Source organism: Poecile atricapillus, chromosome W, assembly GCF_030490865.1.
Source record: "Poecile atricapillus isolate bPoeAtr1 chromosome W, bPoeAtr1.hap1, whole genome shotgun sequence".
Lineage (NCBI taxonomy): Eukaryota > Metazoa > Chordata > Aves > Passeriformes > Paridae > Poecile > Poecile atricapillus.
Genome location: NC_081288.1, coordinates 78393930 through 78410629, shown reverse-complemented (window position 1 = coordinate 78410629; position 16700 = coordinate 78393930).

Genomic DNA, 16700 nt, shown 5'->3' with positions numbered 1-16700 from the left:
TTGTGCAGTTCCAGAGAAAGTTGCACAGGTGCTATGACTTGTCTGTTGTCACAAAGGGCATGGAATTGGGGTTGTAAGGGCTGTGGTATGAGAGGGAGTTTTAAATTGGTTCTGATGTGATGTCCCAGAGAGGGGAATAATGGGTCTTTCAGCGCCGTGGTGTCACAGAGAGGTGTCAATTGGACTTGTCAGTGCAGTGATCTCCCAGAGAGAGGAAAACTGAGGCTGTCACTGCTGTGGCCTATAGGAGGGGATGAATTCCCACTTGTCTTTGATGTTATGTCACGGAGAGGAGAAACCTGGCACTGTCAGCGCTGGGGTGTTACAGATAGGTGTATATTGGGCTTGTTCCATCTGTGGTGTGACAGAAAGGGTGAAATTTGGTCTGTTGGTGCTGTGATGTCTTAAAGGGTGGAAACTGGGTCGTTCACTGCTGTGATGTCCCCAAGAGGCGTAGATTTGGGTGTGCCACTGCTGTGATGTCCCAGAGAGGGGAGAACAGGGGCTATCAGAGCTGTGGAGTCTGAGAGAAAGTTCCACAGGTGTTCTGACTTGTCTGTTGCCACAAAGGGGATGCAGTTGGGGATGTCATGGCTATGGTCTCAGGGAGAGGTTTGAATTGGTTCTGTCTCTGCTGTGATGTCACAGAGAAGGGAATAATGAGTCTGTCACCGCGGTGGTGTCACAGAGAGGCATAAATAGGCTTGTCACTGACTGCAGTGATGTCACAGAGGTGAAACTGGGTCACTCATTTTTGTGATGTCACAGAGAGGAAAAAACTGAGGCTGCCACAGCTTTGGTGTCATAAACAGAGGTAAGTTGGGCCTGTCACTGCTCTGATGTCACAAACGGAGGACAAGTGGATCTGTCATTGCTGCGGTGTTAGAAAGGGGATGAATTTGAGGCTGTGATGACTGTGATGTCCCAGAGAGGGGAAGAATGCCTCTGTCACCACTGTGGTGTCCCAGAGAGGCGTAAATTCGAGTTGTCAGTGCAGTGATGTCATAGAGAGGGGAAAATGGGTCCCTGATTGGTGTGATGTCAGAGAGAGGAAAAAACTGAGACTGCCTCTGCACTGGTGTCACAGAAAGGCATCAAGTGGGCCTGTCACTTCTGTGGTGTCACAAAGAGGGGAAAAGTGAGTCTGTCACTGCTGTGGTGTCCCAGAGAGGGGAAAAGTGGAGTGATCACTGTTGTGCAGTTCCAGAGAAAGTTGCACAGGTGCTATGACTTATCTGTTGCCACAAAGGAGATGGAATTGGGGTTGTAAGGGCTGTGGTATGAGAGCGAGTTTTAAATTAGTTCTGATGTGATGTCCCAGAGAGGGGAATAATGGGTCTTTCAGCGCCGTGGTGTCACAGAGAGGTGTCAATTGGACTTGTCAGTGCAGTGATCTCCCAGAGAGAGGAAAACTGAGGCTGTCACTGCTGTGGCCTATAGGAGGGGATGAATTCCCACTTGTCTTTGATGTTATGTCACGGAGAGGAGAAACCTGGCACTGTCAGTGCTGGGGTGTTACAGATAGGTGTAAATTGGGCTTGTTCCATCTGTGGTGTGACAGAAAGGGTGAAATTTGGTCTGTCAGTGCTGTGATGTCTTAAAGGGTGGAAACTGGGTCTTTCACTGCTGTGATGTCCCCGAGAGGCGTAGATTGGGGTGTCCCACGGCTGTGATGTCCCAGAGAGGGGAGAACAGGGGCTATCAGAGCTGTGGAGTCTGAGAGAAAGTTCCACAGGTGTTCTGACTTGTCTGTTGCCACAAAGGGGATGCAGTTGGGGATGTCATGGCTATGGTCTCAGGGAGAGGTTTGAATTGGTTCTGTCTCTGCTGTGATGTCACAGAGAAGGGAATAATGAGTCTGTCACCGCGGTGGTGTCACAGAGAGGCGTAAATTGGACTTGTCACTGACTGCAGTGATGTCACAGAGAGGTGAAACTGGGTCACTCATTTTTGTGATGTCACAGAGAGGAAAAAACTGAGGCTGCCACAGCTTTGGTGTCATAAACAGAGGTAAGTTGGGCCTGTCACTGCTCTGATGTCACAAACGGAGGACAAGTGGATCAGTCATTGCTGCGGTGTTACAAGGGGATGAATTTGAGGCTGTGATGACTGTGATGTCCCAGAGAGGGGAATAATGCCTCTGTCACCACTGTGGTATCCCAGAGAGGCGTAAATTCGAGTTGTCAGTGCAGTGATGTCATAGAGAGGGGAAAATGGGTCCCTGATTGGTGTGATGTCAGAGAGAGGAAAAAACTGAGACTGCCTCTGCACTGGTGTCACAGAAAGGCATCAAGTGGGCCTGTCACTTCTGTGGTGTCACAAAGAGGGGAAAAGTGAGTCTGTCACTGCTGTGGTGTCCCAGAGAGGGGAAAAGTGGAGTGATCACTGTTGTGCAGTTCCAGAGAAAGTTGCACAGGTGCTATGACTTATCTGTTGCCACAAAGGAGATGGAATTGGGGTTGTAAGGGCTGTGGTATGAGAGCGAGTTTTAAATTAGTTCTGATGTGATGTCCCAGAGAGGGGAATAATGGGTCTTTCAGCGCCGTGGTGTCACAGAGAGGTGTCAATTGGACTTGTCAGTGCAGTGATCTCCCAGAGAGAGGAAAACTGAGGCTGTCACTGCTGTGGCCTATAGGAGGGGATGAATTCCCACTTGTCTTTGATGTTATGTCACGGAGAGGAGAAACCTGGCACTGTCAGTGCTGGGGTGTTACAGATAGGTGTAAATTGGGCTTGTTCCATCTGTGGTGTGACAGAAAGGGTGAAATTTGGTCTGTCAGTGCTGTGATGTCTTAAAGGGTGGAAACTGGGTCTTTCACTGCTGTGATGTCCCCGAGAGGCGTAGATTGGGGTGTCCCACTGCTGTGATGTCCCAGAGAGGGGAGAACAGGGGCTATCAGAGCTGTGGAGTCTGAGAGAAAGTTCCACAGGTGTTCTGACTTGTCTGTTGCCACAAAGGGGATGCAGTTGGGGATGTCATGGCTATGGTCTCAGGGAGAGGTTTGAATTGATTCTGTCTCTGCTGTGATGTCACAGAGAAGGGAATAATGAGTCTGTCACCGCGGTGGTGTCACAGAGAGGCGTAAATTGGACTTGTCACTGACTGCAGTGATGTCACAGAGAGGTGAAACTGGGTCACTCATTTTTGTGATGTCACAGAGAGGAAAAAACTGAGGCTGCCACAGCTTTGGTGTCATAAACAGAGGTAAGTTGGGCCTGTCACTGCTCTGATGTCACAAACGGAGGACAAGTGGATCAGTCATTGCTGCGGTGTTAGAAAGGGGATGAATTTGAGGCTGTGATGACTGTGATGTCCCAGAGAGGGGAAGAATGCCTCTGTCACCACTGTGGTGTCCCAGAGAGGCGTAAATTCGAGTTGTCAGTGCAGTGATGTCATAGAGAGGGGAAAATGGGTCCCTGATTGGTGTGATGTCAGAGAGAGGAAAAAACTGAGACTGCCTCTGCACTGGTGTCACAGAAAGGCATCAAGTGGGCCTGTCACTTCTGTGGTGTCACAAAGAGGGGAAAAGTGAGTCTGTCACTGCTGTGGTGTCCCAGAGAGGGGAAAAGTGGAGTGATCACTGTTGTGCAGTTCCAGAGAAAGTTGCACAGGTGCTATGACTTATCTGTTGCCACAAAGGAGATGGAATTGGGGTTGTAAGGGCTGTGGTATGAGAGCGAGTTTTAAATTAGTTCTGATGTGATGTCCCAGAGAGGGGAATAATGGGTCTTTCAGCGCCATGGTGTCACAGAGAGGTGTCAATTGGACTTGTCAGTGCAGTGATCTCCCAGAGAGAGGAAAACTGAGGCTGTCACTGCTGTGGCCTATAGGAGGGGATGAATTCCCACTTGTCTTTGATGTTATGTCACGGAGAGGAGAAACCTGGCACTGTCAGCGCTGGGGTGTTAGAGATAGGTGTAAATTGGGCTTGTTCCATCTGTGGTGTGACAGAAAAGGTGAAATTTGGTCTGTCAGTGCTGTGATGTCTTAAAGGGTGGAAACTGGGTCTTTCACTGCTGTGATGTCCCCGAGAGGCGTAGATTGGGGTGTCCCACGGCTGTGATGTCCCAGAGAGGGGAGAACAGGGGCTATCAGAGCTGTGGAGTCTGAGAGAAAGTTCCACAGGTGTTCTGACTTGTCTGTTGCCACAAAGGGGATGCAGTTGGGGATGTCATGGCTATGGTCTCAGGGAGAGGTTTGAATTGGTTCTGTCTCTGCTGTGATGTCACAGAGAAGGGAATAATGAGTCTGTCACCGCGGTGGTGTCACAGAGAGGCGTAAATTGGACTTGTCACTGACTGCAGTGATGTCACAGAGAGGTGAAACTGGGTCACTCATTTTTGTGATGTCACAGAGAGGAAAAAACTGAGGCTGCCACAGCTTTGGTGTCATAAACAGAGGTAAGTTGGGCCTGTCACTGCTCTGATGTCACAAACGGAGGACAAGTGGATCAGTCATTGCTGCGGTGTTAGAAAGGGGATGAATTGGAGGCTGTGATGACTGTGATGTCCCAGAGAGGGGAAGAATGCCTCTGTCACCACTGTGGTGTCCCAGAGAGGCGTAAATTCGAGTTGTCAGTGCAGTGATGTCATAGAGAGGGGAAAATGGGTCCCTGATTGGTGTGATGTCAGAGAGAGGAAAAAACTGAGACTGCCTCTGCACTGGTGTCACAGAAAGGCATCAAGTGGGCCTGTCACTTCTGTGGTGTCACAAAGAGGGGAAAAGTGAGTCTGTCACTGCTGTGGTGTCCCAGAGAGGGGAAAAGTGGAGTGATCACTGTTGTGCAGTTCCAGAGAAAGTTGCACAGGTGCTATGACTTATCTGTTGCCACAAAGGAGATGGAATTGGGGTTGTAAGGGCTGTGGTATGAGAGCGAGTTTTAAATTAGTTCTGATGTGATGTCCCAGAGAGGGGAATAATGGGTCTTTCAGCGCCGTGGTGTCACAGAGAGGTGTCAATTGGACTTGTCAGTGCAGTGATCTCCCAGAGAGAGGAAAACTGAGGCTGTCACTGCTGTGGCCTATAGGAGGGGATGAATTCCCACTTGTCTTTGATGTTATGTCACGGAGAGGAGAAACCTGGCACTGTCAGTGCTGGGGTGTTACAGATAGGTGTAAATTGGGCTTGTTCCATCTGTGGTGTGACAGAAAGGGTGAAATTTGGTCTGTCAGTGCTGTGATGTCTTAAAGGGTGGAAACTGGGTCTTTCACTGCTGTGATGTCCCCGAGAGGCGTAGATTGGGGTGTCCCACGGCTGTGATGTCCCAGAGAGGGGAGAACAGGGGCTATCAGAGCTGTGGAGTCTGAGAGAAAGTTCCACAGGTGTTCTGACTTGTCTGTTGCCACAAAGGGGATGCAGTTGGGGATGTCATGGCTATGGTCTCAGGGAGAGGTTTGAATTGGTTCTGTCTCTGCTGTGATGTCACAGAGAAGGGAATAATGAGTCTGTCACCGCGGTGGTGTCACAGAGAGGCGTAAATTGGACTTGTCACTGACTGCAGTGATGTCACAGAGAGGTGAAACTGGGTCACTCATTTTTGTGATGTCACAGAGAGGAAAAAACTGAGGCTGCCACAGCTTTGGTGTCATAAACAGAGGTAAGTTGGGCCTGTCACTGCTCTGATGTCACAAACGGAGGACAAGTGGATCAGTCATTGCTGCGGTGTTACAAGGGGATGAATTTGAGGCTGTGATGACTGTGATGTCCCAGAGAGGGGAATAATGCCTCTGTCACCACTGTGGTATCCCAGAGAGGCGTAAATTCGAGTTGTCAGTGCAGTGATGTCATAGAGAGGGGAAAATGGGTCCCTGATTGGTGTGATGTCAGAGAGAGGAAAAAACTGAGACTGCCTCTGCACTGGTGTCACAGAAAGGCATCAAGTGGGCCTGTCACTTCTGTGGTGTCACAAAGAGGGGAAAAGTGAGTCTGTCACTGCTGTGGTGTCCCAGAGAGGGGAAAAGTGGAGTGATCACTGTTGTGCAGTTCCAGAGAAAGTTGCACAGGTGCTATGACTTATCTGTTGCCACAAAGGAGATGGAATTGGGGTTGTAAGGGCTGTGGTATGAGAGCGAGTTTTAAATTAGTTCTGATGTGATGTCCCAGAGAGGGGAATAATGGGTCTTTCAGCGCCGTGGTGTCACAGAGAGGTGTCAATTGGACTTGTCAGTGCAGTGATCTCCCAGAGAGAGGAAAACTGAGGCTGTCACTGCTGTGGCCTATAGGAGGGGATGAATTCCCACTTGTCTTTGATGTTATGTCACGGAGAGGAGAAACCTGGCACTGTCAGTGCTGGGGTGTTACAGATAGGTGTAAATTGGGCTTGTTCCATCTGTGGTGTGACAGAAAGGGTGAAATTTGGTCTGTCAGTGCTGTGATGTCTTAAAGGGTGGAAACTGGGTCTTTCACTGCTGTGATGTCCCCGAGAGGCGTAGATTGGGGTGTCCCACTGCTGTGATGTCCCAGAGAGGGGAGAACAGGGGCTATCAGAGCTGTGGAGTCTGAGAGAAAGTTCCACAGGTGTTCTGACTTGTCTGTTGCCACAAAGGGGATGCAGTTGGGGATGTCATGGCTATGGTCTCAGGGAGAGGTTTGAATTGATTCTGTCTCTGCTGTGATGTCACAGAGAAGGGAATAATGAGTCTGTCACCGCGGTGGTGTCACAGAGAGGCGTAAATTGGACTTGTCACTGACTGCAGTGATGTCACAGAGAGGTGAAACTGGGTCACTCATTTTTGTGATGTCACAGAGAGGAAAAAACTGAGGCTGCCACAGCTTTGGTGTCATAAACAGAGGTAAGTTGGGCCTGTCACTGCTCTGATGTCACAAACGGAGGACAAGTGGATCAGTCATTGCTGCGGTGTTACAAGGGGATTAATTTGAGGCTGTGATGACTGTGATGTCCCAGAGAGGGGAATAATGCCTCTGTCACCACTGTGGTATCCCAGAGAGACGTAAATTCGAGTTGTCAGTGCAGTGATGTCATAGAGAGGGGAAAATGGGTCCCTGATTGGTGTGATGTCAGAGAGAGGAAAAAACTGAGACTGCCTCTGCACTGGTGTCACAGAGAGGCATCAATTGGGCCTGTCACTTCTGTGGTGTCACAAAGAGGGGAAAAGTGAGTCTGTCACTGCTGTGGTGTCCCAGAGAGGGGAAAAGTGGAGTGATCACTGTTGTGCAGTTCCAGAGAAAGTTGCACAGGTGCTATGACTTGTGTCTTGTCACAAAGGGCATGGAATTGGGGTTGTAAGGGCTGTGGTATGAGAGAGAGTTTTAAATTGGTTCTGATGTGATGTCCCAGAGAGGGGAATAATGGGTCTTTCAGCGCCGTGGTGTCACAGAGAGGTGTCAATTGGACTTGTCAGTGCAGTGATCTCCCAGAGAGAGGAAAACTGAGGCTGTCACTGCTGTGGCCTATAGGAGGGGATGAATTCCCACTTGTCTTTGATGTTATGTCACGGAGAGGAGAAACCTGGCACTGTCAGCGCTGGGGTGTTAGAGATAGGTGTAAATTGGGCTTGTTCCATCTGTGGTGTGACAGAAAGGGTGAAATTTGGTCTGTCAGTGCTGTGATGTCTTAAAGGGTGGAAACTGGGTCTTTCACTGCTGTGATGTCCCCGAGAGGCGTAGATTGGGGTGTCCCACTGCTGTGATGTCCCAGAGAGGGGAGAACAGGGGCTATCAGAGCTGTGGAGTCTGAGAGAAAGTTCCACAGGTGTTCTGACTTGTCTGTTGCCACAAAGGGGATGCAGTTGGGGATGTCATGGCTATGGTCTCAGGGAGAGGTTTGAATTGGTTCTGTCTCTGCTGTGATGTCACAGAGAAGGGAATAATGAGTCTGTCACCGCGGTGGTGTCACAGAGAGGCGTAAATTGGACTTGTCACTGACTGCAGTGATGTCACAGAGAGGTGAAACTGGGTCACTCATTTTTGTGATGTCACAGAGAGGAAAAAACTGAGGCTGCCACAGCTTTGGTGTCATAAACAGAGGTAAGTTGGGCCTGTCACTGCTCTGATGTCACAAACGGAGGACAAGTGGATCAGTCATTGCTGCGGTGTTAGAAAGGGGATGAATTTGAGGCTGTGATGACTGTGATGTCCCAGAGAGGGGAAGAATGCCTCTGTCACCACTGTGGTGTCCCAGAGAGGCGTAAATTCGAGTTGTCAGTGCAGTGATGTCATAGAGAGGGGAAAATGGGTCCCTGATTGGTGTGATGTCAGAGAGAGGAAAAAACTGAGACTGCCTCTGCACTGGTGTCACAGAAAGGCATCAAGTGGGCCTGTCACTTCTGTGGTGTCACAAAGAGGGGAAAAGTGAGTCTGTCACTGCTGTGGTGTCCCAGAGAGGGGAAAAGTGGAGTGATCACTGTTGTGCAGTTCCAGAGAAAGTTGCACAGGTGCTATGACTTATCTGTTGCCACAAAGGAGATGGAATTGGGGTTGTAAGGGCTGTGGTATGAGAGCGAGTTTTAAATTAGTTCTGATGTGATGTCCCAGAGAGGGGAATAATGGGTCTTTCAGCGCCATGGTGTCACAGAGAGGTGTCAATTGGACTTGTCAGTGCAGTGATCTCCCAGAGAGAGGAAAACTGAGGCTGTCACTGCTGTGGCCTATAGGAGGGGATGAATTCCCACTTGTCTTTGATGTTATGTCACGGAGAGGAGAAACCTGGCACTGTCAGCGCTGGGGTGTTAGAGATAGGTGTAAATTGGGCTTGTTCCATCTGTGGTGTGACAGAAAAGGTGAAATTTGGTCTGTCAGTGCTGTGATGTCTTAAAGGGTGGAAACTGGGTCTTTCACTGCTGTGATGTCCCCGAGAGGCGTAGATTGGGGTGTCCCACGGCTGTGATGTCCCAGAGAGGGGAGAACAGGGGCTATCAGAGCTGTGGAGTCTGAGAGAAAGTTCCACAGGTGTTCTGACTTGTCTGTTGCCACAAAGGGGATGCAGTTGGGGATGTCATGGCTATGGTCTCAGGGAGAGGTTTGAATTGGTTCTGTCTCTGCTGTGATGTCACAGAGAAGGGAATAATGAGTCTGTCACCGCGGTGGTGTCACAGAGAGGCGTAAATTGGACTTGTCACTGACTGCAGTGATGTCACAGAGAGGTGAAACTGGGTCACTCATTTTTGTGATGTCACAGAGAGGAAAAAACTGAGGCTGCCACAGCTTTGGTGTCATAAACAGAGGTAAGTTGGGCCTGTCACTGCTCTGATGTCACAAACGGAGGACAAGTGGATCAGTCATTGCTGCGGTGTTAGAAAGGGGATGAATTGGAGGCTGTGATGACTGTGATGTCCCAGAGAGGGGAAGAATGCCTCTGTCACCACTGTGGTGTCCCAGAGAGGCGTAAATTCGAGTTGTCAGTGCAGTGATGTCATAGAGAGGGGAAAATGGGTCCCTGATTGGTGTGATGTCAGAGAGAGGAAAAAACTGAGACTGCCTCTGCACTGGTGTCACAGAAAGGCATCAAGTGGGCCTGTCACTTCTGTGGTGTCACAAAGAGGGGAAAAGTGAGTCTGTCACTGCTGTGGTGTCCCAGAGAGGGGAAAAGTGGAGTGATCACTGTTGTGCAGTTCCAGAGAAAGTTGCACAGGTGCTATGACTTATCTGTTGCCACAAAGGAGATGGAATTGGGGTTGTAAGGGCTGTGGTATGAGAGCGAGTTTTAAATTAGTTCTGATGTGATGTCCCAGAGAGGGGAATAATGGGTCTTTCAGCGCCGTGGTGTCACAGAGAGGTGTCAATTGGACTTGTCAGTGCAGTGATCTCCCAGAGAGAGGAAAACTGAGGCTGTCACTGCTGTGGCCTATAGGAGGGGATGAATTCCCACTTGTCTTTGATGTTATGTCACGGAGAGGAGAAACCTGGCACTGTCAGCGCTGGGGTGTTACAGATAGGTGTAAATTGGGCTTGTTCCATCTGTGGTGTGACAGAAAGGGTGAAATTTGGTCTGTCAGTGCTGTGATGTCTTAAAGGGTGGAAACTGGGTCTTTCACTGCTGTGATGTCCCCGAGAGGCGTAGATTGGGGTGTCCCACGGCTGTGATGTCCCAGAGAGGGGAGAACAGGGGCTATCAGAGCTGTGGAGTCTGAGAGAAAGTTCCACAGGTGTTCTGACTTGTCTGTTGCCACAAAGGGGATGCAGTTGGGGATGTCATGGCTATGGTCTCAGGGAGAGGTTTGAATTGGTTCTGTCTCTGCTGTGATGTCACAGAGAAGGGAATAATGAGTCTGTCACCGCGGTGGTGTCACAGAGAGGCGTAAATTGGACTTGTCACTGACTGCAGTGATGTCACAGAGAGGTGAAACTGGGTCACTCATTTTTGTGATGTCACAGAGAGGAAAAAACTGAGGCTGCCACAGCTTTGGTGTCATAAACAGAGGTAAGTTGGGCCTGTCACTGCTCTGATGTCACAAACGGAGGACAAGTGGATCAGTCATTGCTGCGGTGTTACAAGGGGATGAATTTGAGGCTGTGATGACTGTGATGTCCCAGAGAGGGGAATAATGCCTCTGTCACCACTGTGGTATCCCAGAGAGGCGTAAATTCGAGTTGTCAGTGCAGTGATGTCATAGAGAGGGGAAAATGGGTCCCTGATTGGTGTGATGTCAGAGAGAGGAAAAAACTGAGACTGCCTCTGCACTGGTGTCACAGAAAGGCATCAAGTGGGCCTGTCACTTCTGTGGTGTCACAAAGAGGGGAAAAGTGAGTCTGTCACTGCTGTGGTGTCCCAGAGAGGGGAAAAGTGGAGTGATCACTGTTGTGCAGTTCCAGAGAAAGTTGCACAGGTGCTATGACTTATCTGTTGCCACAAAGGAGATGGAATTGGGGTTGTAAGGGCTGTGGTATGAGAGCGAGTTTTAAATTAGTTCTGATGTGATGTCCCAGAGAGGGGAATAATGGGTCTTTCAGCGCCGTGGTGTCACAGAGAGGTGTCAATTGGACTTGTCAGTGCAGTGATCTCCCAGAGAGAGGAAAACTGAGGCTGTCACTGCTGTGGCCTATAGGAGGGGATGAATTCCCACTTGTCTTTGATGTTATGTCACGGAGAGGAGAAACCTGGCACTGTCAGTGCTGGGGTGTTACAGATAGGTGTAAATTGGGCTTGTTCCATCTGTGGTGTGACAGAAAGGGTGAAATTTGGTCTGTCAGTGCTGTGATGTCTTAAAGGGTGGAAACTGGGTCTTTCACTGCTGTGATGTCCCCGAGAGGCGTAGATTGGGGTGTCCCACTGCTGTGATGTCCCAGAGAGGGGAGAACAGGGGCTATCAGAGCTGTGGAGTCTGAGAGAAAGTTCCACAGGTGTTCTGACTTGTCTGTTGCCACAAAGGGGATGCAGTTGGGGATGTCATGGCTATGGTCTCAGGGAGAGGTTTGAATTGATTCTGTCTCTGCTGTGATGTCACAGAGAAGGGAATAATGAGTCTGTCACCGCGGTGGTGTCACAGAGAGGCGTAAATTGGACTTGTCACTGACTGCAGTGATGTCACAGAGAGGTGAAACTGGGTCACTCATTTTTGTGATGTCACAGAGAGGAAAAAACTGAGGCTGCCACAGCTTTGGTGTCATAAACAGAGGTAAGTTGGGCCTGTCACTGCTCTGATGTCACAAACGGAGGACAAGTGGATCAGTCATTGCTGCGGTGTTACAAGGGGATTAATTTGAGGCTGTGATGACTGTGATGTCCCAGAGAGGGGAATAATGCCTCTGTCACCACTGTGGTATCCCAGAGAGACGTAAATTCGAGTTGTCAGTGCAGTGATGTCATAGAGAGGGGAAAATGGGTCCCTGATTGGTGTGATGTCAGAGAGAGGAAAAAACTGAGACTGCCTCTGCACTGGTGTCACAGAGAGGCATCAATTGGGCCTGTCACTTCTGTGGTGTCACAAAGAGGGGAAAAGTGAGTCTGTCACTGCTGTGGTGTCCCAGAGAGGGGAAAAGTGGAGTGATCACTGTTGTGCAGTTCCAGAGAAAGTTGCACAGGTGCTATGACTTGTGTCTTGTCACAAAGGGCATGGAATTGGGGTTGTAAGGGCTGTGGTATGAGAGAGAGTTTTAAATTGGTTCTGATGTGATGTCCCAGAGAGGGGAATAATGGGTCTTTCAGCGCCGTGGTGTCACAGAGAGGTGTCAATTGGACTTGTCAGTGCAGTGATCTCCCAGAGAGAGGAAAACTGAGGCTGTCACTGCTGTGGCCTATAGGAGGGGATGAATTCCCACTTGTCTTTGATGTTATGTCACGGAGAGGAGAAACCTGGCACTGTCAGCGCTGGGGTGTTACAGATAGGTGTAAATTGGGCTTGTTCCATCTGTGGTGTGACAGAAAGGGTGAAATTTGGTCTGTCAGTGCTGTGATGTCTTAAAGGGTGGAAACTGGGTCTTTCACTGCTGTGATGTCCCCGAGAGGCGTAGATTGGGGTGTCCCACGGCTGTGATGTCCCAGAGAGGGGAGAACAGGGGCTATCAGAGCTGTGGAGTCTGAGAGAAAGTTCCACAGGTGTTCTGACTTGTCTGTTGCCACAAAGGGGATGCAGTTGGGGATGTCATGGCTATGGTCTCAGGGAGAGGTTTGAATTGGTTCTGTCTCTGCTGTGATGTCACAGAGAAGGGAATAATGAGTCTGTCACCGCGGTGGTGTCACAGAGAGGCGTAAATTGGACTTGTCACTGACTGCAGTGATGTCACAGAGAGGTGAAACTGGGTCACTCATTTTTGTGATGTCACAGAGAGGAAAAAACTGAGGCTGCCACAGCTTTGGTGTCATAAACAGAGGTAAGTTGGGCCTGTCACTGCTCTGATGTCACAAACGGAGGACAAGTGGATCAGTCATTGCTGCGGTGTTAGAAAGGGGATGAATTGGAGGCTGTGATGACTGTGATGTCCCAGAGAGGGGAAGAATGCCTCTGTCACCACTGTGGTGTCCCAGAGAGGCGTAAATGCGAGTTGTCAGTGCAGTGATGTCATAGAGAGGGGAAAATGGGTCCCTGATTGGTGTGATGTCAGAGAGAGGAAAAAACTGAGACTGCCTCTGCACTGGTGTCACAGAGAGGCATCAATTGGGCCTGTCACTTCTGTGGTGTCACAAAGAGGGGAAAAGTGAGTCTGTTACTGCTGTGGTGTCCCAGAGAGGGGAAAAGTGGTGTGATCACTGTTGTGCAGTTCCAGAGAAAGTTGCACAGGTGCTATGACTTGTCTGTTGCCACAAAGGGGATGGAATTGGGGTTGTTAGGGCTGTGGTATGAGAGAGAGTTTTAAATTGGTTCTGATGTGATGTCCCAGAGAGGGGTATAATGGGTCTTTCAGCGCCGTGGTGTCACAGAGAGGTGTCAATTGGACTTGTCAGTGCAGTGATCTCCCAGAGAGAGGAAAACTGAGGCTGTCACTGCTGTGGCCTATAGGAGGGGATGAATTCCCACTTGTCTTTGATGTTATGTCACGGAGAGGAGAAACCTGGCACTGTCAGTGCTGGGGTGTTACAGATAGGTGTAAATTGGGCTTGTTCCATCTGTGGTGTGACAGAAAGGGTGAAATTTTGTCTGTCAGTGCTGTGATGTCTTAAAGGGTGGAAATTGGGTCTTTCACTGCTGTGATGTCCCCGAGAGGCGTAGATTGGGGTGTCCCACGGCTGTGATGTCCCAGAGAGGGGAGAACAGGGGCTATCAGAGCTGTGGAGTCTGAGAGAAAGTTCCACAGGTGTTCTGACTTGTCTGTTGCCACAAAGGGGATGCAGTTAGGGATGTCATGGCTATGGTATCAGGGAGAGGTTTGAATTGGTTCTGTCTCTGCTGTGATGTCACAGAGAAGGGAATAATGAGTCTGTCACCGCGGTGGTGTCACAGAGAGGCGTAAATTGGACTTGTCACTGACTGCAGTGATGTCACAGAGAGGTGAAACTGGGTCACTCATTTTTGTGATGTCACAGAGAGGAAAAAACTGAGGCTGCCACAGCTTTGGTGTCATAAACAGAGGTAAGTTGTGCCTGTCACTTCTCTGATGTCACAAACGGAGGACAAGTGGATCAGTCATTGCTGCGGTGTTAGAAAGGGGATGAATTGGAGGCTGTGATGACTGTGATGTCCCAGAGAGGGGAAGAATGCCTCTGTCACCTCTGTGGTGTCCCAGAGAGGCGTAAATTAGAGTTGTCAGTGCAGTGATGTCATAGAGAGGGGAAAATGGGTCACTGATTGGTGTGATGTCAGAGAGAGGAAAAAACTGAGTCTGCCTCTGCACTGGTGTCACAGAGAGGCATCAATTGGGCCTGTCACTTCTGTGGTGTCACAAAGAGGGGAAAAGTGAGTCTGTCACTGCTGTGGCGTACCAGAGAGTGGAAAAGTGGCGTGATCACGGTTGTGCAGTTCCAGAGAAAGTTGCACAGGTGCTATGACTTGTCTGTTGCCACAAAGGGGATGGAATTGGGGTTGTAAGGGCTGTGGTATGAGAGAGAGTTTTAAATTGGTTCTGATGTGATGTCCCAGAGAGGGGAATAATGGGTCTTTCAGCGCCGTGGTGTCACAGAGAGGTGTCAATTGGACTTGTCAGTGCAGTGATCTCCCAGAGAGAGGAAAACTGAGGCTGTCACTGCTGTGGCCTATAGGAGGGGATGAATTCCCACTTGTCTTTGATGTTATGTCACGGAGAGGAGAAACCTGGCACTGTCAGTGCTGGGGTGTTAGAGATAGGTGTAAATTGGGCTTGTTCCATCTGTGGTGTGACAGAAAGGGTGAAATTTGGTCTGTCAGTGCTGTGATGTCTTAAAGGGTGGAAACTGGGTCTTTCACTGCTGTGATGTCCCCGAGAGGCGTAGATTGGGGTGTGCCACGGCTGTGATGTCCCAGAGAGGGGAGAACAGGGGCTATCAGAGCTGTGGAGTCTGAGAGAAAGTTCCACAGGTGTTCTGACTTGTCTGTTGCCACAAAGGGGATGCAGTTGGGGATGTCATGGCTATGGTCTCAGGGAGAGGTTTGAATTGGTTCTGTCTCTGCTGTGATGTCACAGAGAAGGGAATAATGAGTCTGTCACCGCGGTGGTGTCACAGAGAGGCGTAAATTGGACTTGTCACTGACTGCAGTGATGTCACAGAGAGGTGAAACTGGGTCACTCATTTTTGTGATGTCACAGAGAGGAAAAAACTGAGGCTGCCACAGCTTTGGTGTCATAAACAGAGGTAAGTTGGGCCTGTCACTGCTTTGATGTCACAAACGGAGGACAAGTGGATCAGTCATTGCTGCGGTGTTAGAAAGGGGATGAATTGGAGGCTGTGATGACTGTGATGTCCCAGAGAGGGGAAGAATGCCTCTGTCACCACTGTGGTGTCCCAGAGAGGCGTAAATTCGAGTTGTCAGTGCAGTGATGTCATAGAGAGGGGAAAATGGGTCCCTGATTGGTGTGATGTCAGAGAGAGGAAAAAACTGAGACTGCCTCTGCACTGGTGTCACAGAGAGGCATCAATTGGGCCTGTCACTTCTGTGGTGTCACAAAGAGGGGAAAAGTGAGTCTGTCACTGCTGTGGTGTCCCAGAGAAGGGGAAAGGTGGTGTGATCACTGTTGTGCAGTTCCAGAGAAAGTTGCACAGGTGCTATGACTTGTCTGTTGCCACAAAGGGGATGGAATTGGGGTTGTAAGGTCTGTGGTATGAGAGCGAGTTTTAAATTAGTTCTGATGTGATGTCCCATAGAGGGGAATAATGGGTCTTTCAGCGCCGTGGTGTCACAGAGAGGTGTCAATTGGACTTGTCAGTGCAGTGATCTCCCAGAGAGAGGAAAACTGAGGCTGTCACTGCTGTGGCCTATAGGAGGGGATGAATTCCCACTTGTCTTTGATGTTATGTCACGGAGAGGAGAAACATGGCACTGTCAGCGCTGGGGTGTTAGAGATAGGTGTAAATTGGGCTTGTTCCATCTGTGGTGTGACAGAAAGGGTGAAATTTGGTCTGTCAGTGCTGTGATGTCTTAAAGGGTGGAAACTGGGTCGTTCACTGCTGTGATGTCCCCGAGAGGCGTAGATTGGGGTGTGCCACGGCTGTGATGTCCCAGAGAGGGGAGAACAGGGGCTATCAGAGCTGTGGAGTCTGAGAGAAAGTTCCACAGGTGTTCTGACTTGTCTGTTGCCACAAAGGGGATGCAGTTGGGGATGTCATGGCTATGGTCTCAGGGAGAGGTTTGAATTGGTTCTGTCTCTGCTGTGATGTCACAGAGAAGGGAATAATGAGTCTGTCACCGCGGTGGTGTCACAGAGAGGCATAAATAGGCTTGTCACTGACTGCAGTGATGTCACAGAGAGGTGAAACTGGGTCACTCATTTTTGTGATGTCACAGAGAGGAAAAAACTGAGGCTGCCACAGCTTTGGTGTCATAAACAGAGGTAAGTTGGGCCTGTCACTGCTCTGATGTCACAAACGGAGGACAAGTGGCTCAGTCATTGCTGCGGTGTTAGAAAGGGGATGAATTGGAGGCTGTGATGACTGTGATGTCCCAGAGAGGGGAAGAATGCCTCTGTCACCACTGTGGTGTCCCAGAGAGGCGTAAATTCGAGTTGTCAGTGCAGTGATGTCATAGAGAGGGGAAAATGGGTCCCTGATTGGTGTGATGTCAGAGAGAGGAAAAAACTGAGACTGCCTCTGCACTGGTGTCACAAAGAGGCATCAATTGGGCCTGTCACTTCTGTGGTGTCACAAAGAGGGGAAAAGTGAGTCTGTAACTGCTGT